Genomic DNA, 13,967 nt, shown 5'->3' on the forward strand with positions numbered 1-13,967 from the left:
TTCACCTGTTAATTTCTTTAAACAAATCAATATTGCTACCAGTCTATCACTAGCGGTTGTTCTGTTGGATAACAGGGACAGCTGAGAGAATCCTAAAATAAAGCAGATTTATTATTCTCTATACATATTATGTTAACTACCTAGAGAAGCACATTGATTGCCAGATTTTCATTCAGCAGAGATGAACAAATCCTACAGATCAGATGACAAAATTACGAACTCTTGAGACACCTAAAATTTGTGTGCCTTCTTCCATTATTAGGTTGTGCATCATTTTGAGACTGGACTGATTTTTCTATTTGGGGCATCTTCCAAAGGTTGAGTTTTTGGTGCAATGCATTAGCTAAAAAGCAGCAAATATTTCTTGCAAAATAAAATGTTCTCCCTCTGTATGGATGCAATAACTTAGCTGAAAAAACCACAAAGCAATAAATAAATAAATAAATACTTCAATGCCAGATCAGTTCACCAGCTGAAATGCTACTCCATCCTGTAAAGGGTTAGTGACAGGTCCTACGAATGATAACGCCTCACTGATTTTGTTGTAAAAGACCACATTACTTGAAACCACAGTGGAAATGCCCTCCACCACAGCTGCAATTCCGCTCATCCCAGCTGCTAGGATTGCTGTGGCATCAAGACTTTATATTCAACAACTGGGAATGGCTTCTTTTGTGTGCTGTGCTTCTACAGTCGGGGAGGAGGAAGGGGAAGTCTGCTCAGAGAATGCAAAAGAGATGGGAACAGGATCAGGAGGTCCTGGTGTAACAGGTGAAGGATGATCTGCAGACAGGAGATAGCTACCAAGAAAGGTCAGAAGACACAGAAGTGGAAATAACAGAGGCAGGGTGGCATGATATGGCTGGGGTGAGAAGAACAAATTAGTGGTAAAAATTGAAACAGAGTGAATGGGATGGAAAAGTGGGTGAAGGTACAATTGTCAGGGAGCTGTAAATTACCGGAACTCAAGAAGGGGGGCAAGAACAAAAATAAAAAGCAAGAGAGGTGTCTCTGATTGTGCAGGAGAGTCCCCAACATATCACAGAACAGAACTCATACTGCCTGAATCTAAACATCCCCTGACAGTGTAGGCACACCTCCCATTTTCAATGCCTGGTTCCTTTTTTTCTAACTGCATTAGAAAATTCATTAGAATGTATTGAAAAAGTAAGGAAATCTAAAATTAGAAACAGGAAACAGTGCCTGTGAGTAAAAATTCAGCATGGTTGTGTGCATCTGAACTTTTTTTCACATAGTATAACTGGCTGCCACATAGGGATGGATGGAGACAGACAGACAGTTATCTATCATGACTGATGGTATCAGAACCATTATACTTCCTTTCTTTCTGAAAATAATCATTCAGAAATAATAAAAATTTGCTGGAGCCCAATTTTAAAGAAAGATACAGTAATAATAACCCCTAGATGCATCACTAATCAGATCCAGCCTTTTTAATTCATTCCTTTCCTTGCAGCATAATATGAAAAGGCTATCTTCTTGTTTTGACAAGAACAAAACTTACAAAGCTATGCCAATGAAAGCCTTGAGAGTTATCTTTAGTTCTCTGCTTCTTTTCTTCTGAATATTTGACTGGTATGATTTTGGCTGTAACTGGAAACTGTTTGTGTATATTGAAATAATAACAACAGTATAAGCTCAAAACCAGTTTTTCTTTAAATTACAGTAGCAATTGAATAATTAATGCAAAATTGCAGCAAAGACACAAAGATGCAAATATGAGAAAAACAAAGTTTTCTTTCCATTTCCAGTCTCCCTGATGTGAATGAAAGGAACATCACGCTCTTGATGTATTCTCCTCACAGAGCACATACACAACCATGGGTAGTGAGACAGGACTGAGTGGTCAATTACCACGTGCTATAGTGATGATGTGAGGCTCCAATATTGTTTAACACAAAAATGACAATTTCAATTTGTTTATACAATTTACAAAAGCAATTACTTTTAAAAAAATCATTCTGGAATAAAAATCAGTGTTCCATGTGTAAAAATTCTGAAACAGAATGTTTGGATATTTTTAGAACAGAACATTTCCATTTCTCATTGATGTGCTCCCACAGAAAGTTTCAATTATCACAAAACAGCACTTTCAGATGGAAGAAGCTGCTGTGAGAAAACTCCTGACCAGGCCTTTTCTTGCTCCTGCTGAAGAGCTCTGCAAAACTCCCAGCTTCTCCTCCTGCTGGAATCACGCTGGAGCGCTCTATCCAGGGCCTGCAGCGCCAAACGAGCACTTTCCTCCTTGGCCAGCAGATGGCACAACTTTTGTCACAGGGTTTATGATCGCCAAATTTTTTCAGGTTTGTCATTGCCAGGAATGGTTTAGTAGGCTTAACACTCAGCGTTTCTTCTGGGTGAGTAACACTGTAGCTAAAAACACCCCATCTGTGCAATCTGTTTTAAATATTAAGCTCTAGCAATAGAGCTTCGATGCTTGCCAGTTACTTACTATAAGCAAAGCATATAAATAACACTCTAAATGCAATTGGATGAACATGTAAAATAAGGGCTGGTCCCGCACCAGAAAAATTGTATTCTTATTGATACAGACAATCGGAACTAGGAGCCTGGGGTATGAAAATATGTCTGAATTAAACCTCTGTTTACTCATACTGCTGACATCCAGAGCCATATGATGGCCATTCTGCAGCTGTCTGAATTTAATGTTCTCCCTCCCCTGTTCATTCCATCTGTGCAATAGCACAAAACACATATTTTAACTGACCATATGAAAAATTCCTCAGCTTTACTATGGATGGACTATTGGATTTTTGCCATAATTCAGACATGACCTTTTCATCACACTCAGCAGTTTCAATCATCCTCCAGTGCTATGTTCACACAGTGTAAGCCACGGGAGAGAGCTGTGCAAACACCTGACATCAGAACATGTGGAGCATTAATGTGAACACTGCTATTTGATAGGATGTAAGAACCCATTTCTTTCCTTGTTTTCTCAGGTCTCTCAGCCAGCAAGACAATTGCTCCCAATTTAGGAATAACAGCTCTGAGGATAAATGAGTCTAAGTGGCTACAGAATTAGAAATGACACTACTACATTGCCATTGTAATGTAGACAGAGCTGTACCAAATCTAATGTACAAATTCCTCATATATTCTTTAAAAATAACAATGGGGATAGATATTTTCAATTTTGTAACCAGCTACTCACCCACAATTCTTTATTCTGCTGTGTTTACAAGACGCCATTAATGTAATATAGCTCCCACAGTTTTAATTAAGCTTATGTGCAAGTTCATTTGGGAAAATGTAATTAATAATACAATGTTTCTACTGCATTCTAAAATAAGAGGAAGGGTGTGTTAAGGAGTAAAGAATGAAGGTTTTTCTAGTTGGGTAAGGCATTTTGCTGCAATGAATACTCCTAATACTGCAGCTCCTGCAATGGTTCCAATCTGCTGCCCACTGAAAACTCAACCATAACCTTCAAAGGAGTAACTCCTACACTATGGACTAAGGGGTTAGAAACCTCATAGTGATTCTTTTCTCTTCTGCCATGACTACAGATAGTGCTGATCTGTGGGTTGAAGATCAGGCATTAAAATACTTACCTTACTCAAATTAAGCCAAAGAAAATCAGAATGCCTTGCAGAATTCAGTCACGCCAAAGGAATATATTTGTTTTAAAAATGCAAAGACAAAATATATTTATGAGGGGCCCTGTATGAATTTGGTGGATGCCTCTCCACCTTCCCACTGGATGCACTTATCACAAGATCCAACAGACCACTTGGCTTGAAAGAAAAGAAATACTATCGTTTCAGTGCAAAACAAGGGAACAAAACAAGTCTGACTAAGGCAGAGAATGAACAAGGATGTATTTTTAACTGAAACTTAGATTACTATAAGAAAACTCAAACAGTTGGGCTAGACAAGAATTGAGGATTATTGATTTTAAGTTGGGGAACATAATGCTTATGAACAGAATATCAATAGGAGCATGTTTAAAGAAAAACTTTGTCCTACATGCCCAAAACACTATAGTTCAGTGCCTTAAAAATCCACCAGACACATGTAAAAAAAAAATATTATTTTGTTTCTTATTCTAACCATTAAGCATGTCAGCAGAAGTTAATTTCTTGCCATTTAATCCAAGAGAAAAAAAGACTAATGCCATAAAACATTATGAACAAGTAAATCTAGTATAACTGAATTCTCTTCCTTTCCTGTGTCAATTGTTCTACTAGCTGTAGTGACTAAAAGAGTAGTAATGCTCACAAAATTAATAAAAACAAAGGGGTATAATGGGATATAACTCGGGCTCTGCAAAAGAAAAAAAATCAGTTCCAGAAGGAATCCAGAATTCAGACTGATCGTTTAAGCAGTCTTGTGACTGCTAAACTAAAATCTCCTGTTTGAGTGCAGAAGCCTGATTTTACATTTTGCTGAGAAGTCTGTGCTCCCATTAACCTTAAATAGCATTATGGGTACTCAGCATTTCAAAACTCAGGCCTTGGACCACTCAGCCAAAGCCTATCGTGTTGAAAGTTGATATTACCTGGAGTGGTTGAGATGGAAATTGAGCAGCGCAACACCTCAAAAATGTAATTATGGGCAGCATTAGCAATCAAAGTAGCTTTTATATTTTACAGTGTTTTGGGAATTAGTGCAAGTCCTGGAATTAACCACAGCAGCACTAGTGGCTTAACAGCTTTTTTTCCTGGCCCAAATGCAGAGATTAGAGTGTTCTGGGCAATGTTTGCCATATTTCCTTTTTCCCTTGATCACTCCCACAATACAAACCAGGTGGAAGACACGGGCAAACCAAGTATAAACTACAAGATCACCCTTTTCTTCAGAATTCAGTACAAACATGTGGACAGATTAGTAGATTTACAAACAACACCTCTGTCTGTTCAGCTCTGTTAAGTTGCTTTTCTATCATAAGACAACCAAGATGCCTCTGAAACTTTGACTCAAGTTGATAGATCTGTGGGTTGTAGCTGACAGTTTGGCATGGAACAGCAGCAGTATGAAGGTTATAATGTGGGTGCACTCCACTCAAGACATTTCTGTATCAGCACTGCTGTAGCTCTGCTCTTATTCACTGTAAATACATACTAGCCATCATCAATCCATCAACTGGAACAAATAAATATTCATACTATTTGGAAATTGATGAGAATAGCTTGTCATTTAGCAACACTGTGCTTCTGCCCCCACTCTCTGCCAATGAAAAACTATTACACTGATCTTAGACTGCAACACTAACCATCCAATAAATGTTTATATAAGGCAACCAAATTTTTGTCTGGATAGGGCCCATCCATTCCTTGTTTAGCACTTATTTCACAAAGAGGTGTTTATTATACAGTCATATTCGTTTGAATAATCACCTAATGTCTCTGAAGAACCCAAACTGATTTGACTCAGAAGTTCAGTGATCTCTTCTGAAATATAGCACCTAATGCCCTGTGGAAATCAGTCCTAATACACTCAGCAAGGCACTATCAATTGTTCAGAGAAAAAGACTAAACCCCTTGCTGACACTGAACTAAATTACCATCATTTGTACTGCCTCAGTCATGGATTAAGACTTGAACTTCATATGCACTGGCTCAGAAGATCCCACAAACCTTAACAGGATGTTATCAACCCCAAGTGCACTGGAGAACAAAGTAAATCAAAAGAATGGTTCTAAAGAATGCAGGAGAACTTTTTGTAGCTTACAAGTTTGACAAAATTAGTCTGAATCAAAAATGAGTCTGGCTAGTAAAAATACACTTGAACATCCAATTCCATGTGACAAACTTTGGAAATGGAAACTTATGTATGCATGATTGATAGATCTTGCCCAGTGCCATTCATGACTGGGAAATGTATGAGCTAAACTCTATACACTCAAAGAATAACAATTTCACAGTGAGAGATGGTAGTCCTAAAAATAAAAATCTGAATCCCTAACATTAACAGCCTGAATTACTCAGTCTTACTACCAGGCTGCTATAGAAAAAAAGTTCACTCTGACCCAAACTGCAAACAGACTACAGGAGAACAGTCTATTTGATAAATGGTGGTAAAGTGCAAAACAAGAAATTGTGAGAAAGGGCTGATCTATCCAAGCACACTCAATAACACAGCAAACAGATGGTTAAGCAATATCAACACAGGAGTATCAACACAGCTAATACATTGTTACCACTGCCTCCATAGTTTGTTTTGTTCTCCTCAAGGCCCCGCCATGCAAACATGGCAGGAGTGCTGGGTTTGCTGTGCAGGGCACGTGGGTTCAGACACCTCAGAAACATCCTAGGGACTGGGAGAAGGAGCAGGTGAAGGATAGCAAAAATATGTAGAATGTAGGAAAGCAGCAGCAGATGTAGAAACAGCAGCAGCAGCTTTTTCATGAGTGTGTTGCAGATAATTCTGTAATGATATTGAAGTCTTAAACTACTACAGAGCTCACCCCATTAAAGATATCCCACAGAAAGCATGTCTGATGTTGGTTCTATAGTCAGTATGCTTGAGTACCTAAATTTCATTTTTATTTATTTATTATACATTTCCACTCAAAAGACATCTACTTAGATAACAGAAGACAAAAGGTCATTGATAAGAGATTGATAACACATCAACATATCACAACAATCTTATCAAAAAAACCATAATTTCACTTGCATTTTGAAAGCTTTCACAGCACTGCACAGCTGAATGTAACAACTGAGGCATTTTAATATATACAAACTGCATTCATCAGCTCAATACTATGCTGAATTTTTTACCACCATTTTTTCTTCTTGTTTATCTCCCTACTGAGTTTTTTTCATGGCTGTCTCTACCCAGGGTAATAATGTTAATGCCCAAGTAGTATCAAAAAGCAGCTACCTTGAAGCAGCAGTGAGTATTTTCTAAAGGAAAAAGTCACTCTTCTTCTCCCTCCTTTCTTTGCAGCATTTCCTCCTGAAAGCATGGGAGTGTGCTTGCTTGCTCATCACTCCTGCTACCCTAAACAACTGAGATAGATAGCTTTGTTCTTCTGCACCAGCAGTTCTGCTCATGAACACTGACACTGAATTTCCTTTTTTAGACAGCAAGGACGCAGACTTTCTTCCTCTTCTCCCTCCCTCTGCCTTGCCTCCCCTCCCCCTCCTACAGTCTTTGCTGTGCCCTCATCTTACCTTCAGCAGCACAAGAAATCCATGCTGCAGTTTTTTTTCCTCGTTAGCAGCTCTATGGCAACAGCAGTTCTGAGGCAGCAGTCCTTTACAGTTCTCACTTCATTCTCCTTCCTTCTGCATAAAGATACACAGCCCGTTAGCCCAGGAAATCAGCAAAGACAATTCTGATGTGAATTAGTAAACACAATTCCACAATTATTTCAGGAAAAAAGCATGTTCCAGGGGGTACAAAGTTGTATTCCCAGAAGAGATTAATATTATGTGCAATGCAAATGAATAATATTAAAAGGAAATCAGAGAAATTCTTTTGGGTAATTAACTGTAAAATCATCTTTGCGATAACTCTGCTTTCTTGGACAGAAAGGTGAAAAAGAGAATTCTGAGCTTAAGATATACAGAGTATTACATTCAAATAAAGTCCTCTAAGAATTCGTCATTGTTTGATGGAGTCTTTATTTGTTATTAGCACATAAATTAAATCAGTGCTTTGCTTGTTAAAATCCTGCTGAACTAAAGGCAATAATGGCTCACAAAATCTTGTAGTCTTGTAATCCATGGAAAAATATATAGCCAAATACATTTAGAAATGGTAGCACAAACCTTAGAGAACAAAAAAGTGACAAAAGAAAAACTACCAGTAATTGGGTAGTTACTGAGTACTATAGCAGCTGCCTGCTTCAAAATCAGGATTTTCTGATTTCTTACTTTGTTACTTCTAAATTAATCAGAACAATGAGCTACAAATAAATGCAAATATGACAGCAAAAAACTCAACTACTTAAGACTCAGAAACAATTATTAGCAGAAGCTCTTAAATCAAAGCACAATATAAAAATACTTTGAATAGAGGCATATCCATTCTCTCTATATACTGCAACAAACTGCCAATATTTTATAATCTAATCACTTTTATCACATGCACAAAATCAATCAATCGATATAGTCCTGCAATTCAGCATGAACTTGCATTTCTCTCTCCTGCTGTGTAAAGAACAAAGGTTTCTTGCCACTGCCAAAAGCTGTGACAAGAAGTGTTAAAGTGCATGTCCCTGACTGGCACGAGCAACAGCACAGTTACTCGTGGCTGGAGTAAAGGCATCGCCTGCATCCTGTCTCTGCTTGCATCAGCCCATGTCCACACCTGCTGGAAAACCTGGGAAACAGGGGCAGGTGCTCCTGGGCACAATCTGAGAGGAAAATATTGAATTCCTTACTAATCCAGCACCTCACATGTTCATTTTTGTCTCATCTGGCAATATTCAGTTGGCATACCAAATAATATAGAATAATGTTCTGGGATGGGTTGAAGCACAAACTACTGGGGCTAAGGACTGACCTACAGAGGCTTCCTAGCACTAAACTGAAGCCCCAAAAACCAGAGCAGTTACATTTAACAGCTCACTTGGCACTTCAGTTTAATGGGCACACAACTGAGACTCAGCCACAAGAAGAACATGCCTCGCTAACACTGTTAAAGAGAAAAGCCTTTGAATAGTTACTTTTCATCCAAAAAAATCTCAGAAGGATTAAGAAACCAAACAAATAAAATGATTAAACAAGTCAGAATGTTGATCTTGATTAATTTTAAACTTTTTTTAAACTTTTCCCCACCCTGATCTGGCTGCTTTGCAGGCTGAAGCACAGGTCACAAAGCAATCAGTCCAAGCTTTACAATTTACAAAAAGAAATTCTTCAAAGAGAGATAATCATTTCCATTTTACAAAGAGATGAAAGAAGGGAACGAAGCTGAAACTACTCATCTATAGTTTCACATTGTGCCAGTATCAGTGACAGAAACAAAACTTAGGGAATCTGAGCTATTATTACCTGAAGAAATGAACAGTCTCAATTTTCTTATGAAAAGTACAGCTCAGTAGAAAACTTTCAGTTTATAGAAATTAAGATTTACCTTGAGGCCAATACTTCTGATCACAAAGCTCATTTTATTAATGACAAAGTATTTAGCTTAATTAACTTCTACATGTTACAAGAAGCTCTATAAACTGCAAAATACTGTTGTGAAGGTTAAAATCCTCTGATAGAAAAGAAACAAGAAAATTCAGTTACTATGCAACGCTGGATATGGACAGAAAGAGCTTCTGTTAGGGAAAAATGAAATTATTTCTGTGATGTCTTACTGCTTAGAGATGTACACATTTGAAATATTCTGACAATAAGTACAGAGTGTATTACTGCCTGTAACACACTCAAAGCAAAGCTCTCTGTGCAGTGCTGTATCAGCTGGTAACACCAGACATTTTGTTGTCACTAATTTGAGATAGGCCCTCATACCTCACAGTGCTGCACACTCTGGAAAGCACAGTGTATTTGTTCTGACATCCAAAAGTGTGATTGGGATGGACAGACAGAGTCACATGGCTCACTGCTGTCACCAGTGAGGACACAGGCCAGCTATCAAGGTACACATATGTACAGCATACATTAGAGACTGGTGCTCTTTTTACCACTTATGAGTCCCGTGAATTTACCCCTGTAAAAGTCAAAGAACTGCTTGGCCTTTTTGGTGTTTTCATCTTGGGTTTGGTTCCCACACATTACTTCCTCCTACTAAGCAAATAACACTCAACATTTTTACCAATAAGGAAAAGTACTCGAATTAAATACAGACATAGGTGTGCCTGCGGTGGCTGTGCCAAAACGGAACCAACTGAACACAGCAAATTAAAAACTCAAGCAATGTCAGTGAATAGCAAATTTGTATAATCATGAGAACAAACAATGTGCAGAGATGGTTAACCAACAGCAGAAGGAAAACAGTTTTCTTCAAAATAATGCACAGGCTTGTATTTACCCTTCTCTCAGACCTGGTAAAAATATTCTTGGCCAATTGTCTCACAGAAATATATGACATGCAGTATTTCATGGCTTAAAAATTAAATGCAACCACAACTATGTCAGGATGTGATCATCTGCCACCTGGTTCATCTCTCAGCTTTATTTACTTTTGAAATATAAAGAACAAACTCTACCCTGGAAGTAGCCTGCAACTTCTATCAAAGACTTCTAGGCTACCTTCCATTCCTGATACCCACATTCTTTAAGGATTTGCCCACACATAACCTTTGAGACAAACAATATCAACCCCACATTACAGAGAAGAAAACTCGAGTGCAAAGAGAGCTCTCATTCCAATAAAAGTCAATGGCAAGTCTAATAAATATCATCTGCTCAATTTTAGTGCTAAAATTCCAGTCTGTGGTCACACTAGGAGCCCTTAACACAACAGAGGAACAGAACTAAGCTGATTTCATGTCCTGGGCTTGACTAGAAACCTTGAAAACTTGGAAACAAAGAATCAAAGTGCTCAATCAAGAAGAACATTCAAGACATAAAACTATGATTATTGAGTTTTATAGCATGCAGAGGCCTGGATGACTACAAAATCATAGAAAGAAAAGCATATTTCTGTTTCAAGTATTTGGGCTAAAATTTTATTGTGCCAACATTCTTCTTATTACCAGAATTGTTACTAAAATTACAAGACTACCGTAAGTGATTCCATATGACAGTTTTCTTATGTTACACTCCTTTAAAGAATTAACAGTAATTTACATACTTCCACTAAGAAATTAAATACTGACTTTCTAGAATTAACCCTGTTTTTTTATTAGAAGATCAACCAAATGCTAACCAAAGTAAAAGGGAAATTTTTCACAATTTTAAAGTTTTGGACGAAACTATACCCACTATACAAATAAGTAGCAATTAACTTCCCCTAGCTCTTTAGATTTTTTGATCCCCTGGGAGAGGGCTGAGAAACCAAGGCTCCTTTGAGGGCCCAGAGCACTTCTGCTGCTTCCTTTTCAGCAGCAGTTTACAAGAGCTGTCCAACTGTATAAAGGAAAGACCATCTTTCTTAAAAATTCAGCAAGAACTTCACCATTCCAGAGCAAGAAATAAGTAATAAATAACTCCAAACCCCTGAAGGTGAGAGGGTCACTACGAGTCTGAATTTAAACTCCAAACTCTAAGAGGAGATGAATTAATGGATGAATAACCTGAAAGAATAAATTCACACAGCTTTGCTGTTATTTATTTTAAACCACCCAAGTAAGTTAGTCTTAAATAGTTTAACAAATTATTACAATCAAGAAAAAAATCTAACTGGGAATGAGAGAACTTGAGCTAAGAAAGTTCAAAAAATTCTGCACAAGTGAAGCAGGAACACTCCTTGGAGATGTGTGCTCCAAGCAATTAGGAGGCACAAGCCATAAAGCACCCCACAAACATTTCAGACAAGTGAGTCAGTGGCCAGCCAAAGGCCCCGTCCACCCCACATCCTCTGCACAAGCCTGAATATCTTGAATAGACTGAGCATGTGGGGCAATTAAATCAACCAAAGCAGTTTAAATCCCACTGCCTTTCCATAGTGCTTGGCACCTAAATAATTTAAGCATCTTTGAGTATGTTCCTTATTGGCCTAGTGCACAACTATTCAGTGAGACAGAACTTGGACAATGAGAGGAAATTCTGGATGTACTTTCAATTCACTCAACAGGGACATCACTGAGATTTCACAACACATTTGACTACAGTTACAAAGACTAGAAATATCTGTCAAAACATAACAAAGTTGTAAATAACTTTAAAAAAGGATGACAAAGCAAGCCTAACAACCCAATGTACTAAAGTCATCATAATATGCATTTCAGATTACACTGAGGTACTACAGAATACAAAGCCAGCATTCTCAGTCCATTAAAAACATTGTATCTTATACATTCTTATTGTTCAGCTTTTTTAGATTGTAATTTCAATGGAGGAACCAAAAATACTTGTTAGCATTAATGACACCCCAACTGCATTTAAATAACAAGCATGGGACTCCAGGAATCTGGACTTTCTTTCTCCTCTGGAGGTTTTCCAGAACATATCCCCTCCCACATCTGAGGAAGCACGCTTTTGTTTAGGCAGGATCCTTTGGGACTGATGAACTGAAAATATCACTTCTTGCTAACAACACCCTAACAAATCATCTTGATCCTTAACATGACCTACTGTGAGCAACCACTGTTTACCATTACCTTCCTTGCCCTGCCAGTCATGGCAATCAAATAATACACAGCCTGAACCCTGGCACCAGACTTAAAAATGCAGGAAAAGAATTCTGGGATCTTGCAGGCTTCCTATGAAGTGCCTGTCAGTTTCACAGCAAATTCAAATCGTGCCATGAGATTATTAAAAAGAGATTTCTGAGGTTTCCTAATGCAAATGGTACCATTGCCTTTACCAGGATATTGGTGAGCTGGAGCTCAGTTTCAGGAGGTGTCAGCTCCTACTGGTTTCTTTAACTACGTCACTCCTTCCTTCAGTCTGCATGAATAATCACTGGAAACCCAGCTGCTAAACCAGCTAGTCCATCTGTTACCCCTGCTAATAAATGTATTATTATGTTCACTCTCACTAAAGAGCTCATGATTCACTGGGATTGTCTTTTTGGGAAACACCTACAAAAGTATATTAGGTGTACATATATATATATATGTGGTTCTGGATCCTATCTTTAGCAGCCTAGACATGTTATTTAGTGTCTTCTTGGTTTCCCTTCTGCCTGAAGATAACATGAACCTGGTCCTTGGGGAGCAAGTTTTCAGCTGAGGCTGCTCTAAAAAGCTTAATCAGATTTAAAGCCAGGGGACCACTAGAAACCCCAGTGTCATTACAAGATTTTTGTCAGTGACAAAATCTGACCTTTTGGCAACTCTCAGTTTGATGCTTCCTGTTCAGAACACAAATAATTCCAGGCAGAGTATGGCTAACAGTGGCCCATAAATACACAAAGTAGATATGAACACACATGAAAAGACTGTTAGCACTACTGTAATCAAAGAGATATTTCTCAAACATTGTACAGAGCTTTTAAAGGGTATAAAATGTAGGATTTTTTTCTCTAGTGCAGTTAGGGGTCATTGCTAATACAAGAAGCGTGGATATCTTGTTTCATAAAAAGAGAAGACTGATTCTGTGTTTCCAACTGTTTGCTTGAAGTTTATGAAACAACATTTTTTTCATCTTTTCATCTTTTCGTTTGGTGAAAGAAGTTGATGATTTCCACTGGAGGAAACACTGGGGTCCTTTTCTCATATACCTTAATATACCATATGGATGTGCCAGATCCATATAATAAGTGCCTTTCACGTGGGAACTGATGATTTGTTTCTTAAATCATAATTTCATTGTTCCAGTCATACACACTTGAGGCAAATAGAGCATCTGCCAAGGAGCCACTGGACTGAGGAGTGTCACTGCATTAAAACAACCATGAACCAGGGCAAATAACACAACCAAATTATCAAATTCTGCCAAACTCTGCCACAACCACGTGACAGCAGAAACCAGTCTGCTCACAGGCTTTACTTTCAATTTTAGCATTAGGTGAATCAGAAATGAACAAAATCCTCAGAGACGGGGATATTTTAAGCTCATCTATAAAGGTCAGTGATCAGGAGCTCAGGGGGACGTTTGCCTCTGTAGTTGCCTAATGCCAAGAAATCTTGGCATTTAATCAAGAGATCTCCCACTATTTTAGCCAATAAATTACAATACCAACTTTTAAAATTGTCCTTCTTGATTGAAGATAATAATTAAAAAAATTTTCGAGGCTTTTTTTATTTTTTTAGTAGAATGAAGTTTGACCAAGTGTTGTAAAACAAGATTTGCCACAAGCTAGAGCAATGAGAACAATTTCTCCTTAAAGAAATCCAGGAAAGCCTTGTTACTAGAAAACTGTTATCAAATCTGAGCACTCAAAGTAATCTGAATACCTGGGTAATCTGAAATGAC

The sequence above is a fragment of the Molothrus aeneus genome, chromosome 10 (assembly GCF_037042795.1).
Source record: "Molothrus aeneus isolate 106 chromosome 10, BPBGC_Maene_1.0, whole genome shotgun sequence".
In the NCBI taxonomy this organism is placed as follows: Eukaryota; Metazoa; Chordata; class Aves; order Passeriformes; family Icteridae; genus Molothrus; species Molothrus aeneus.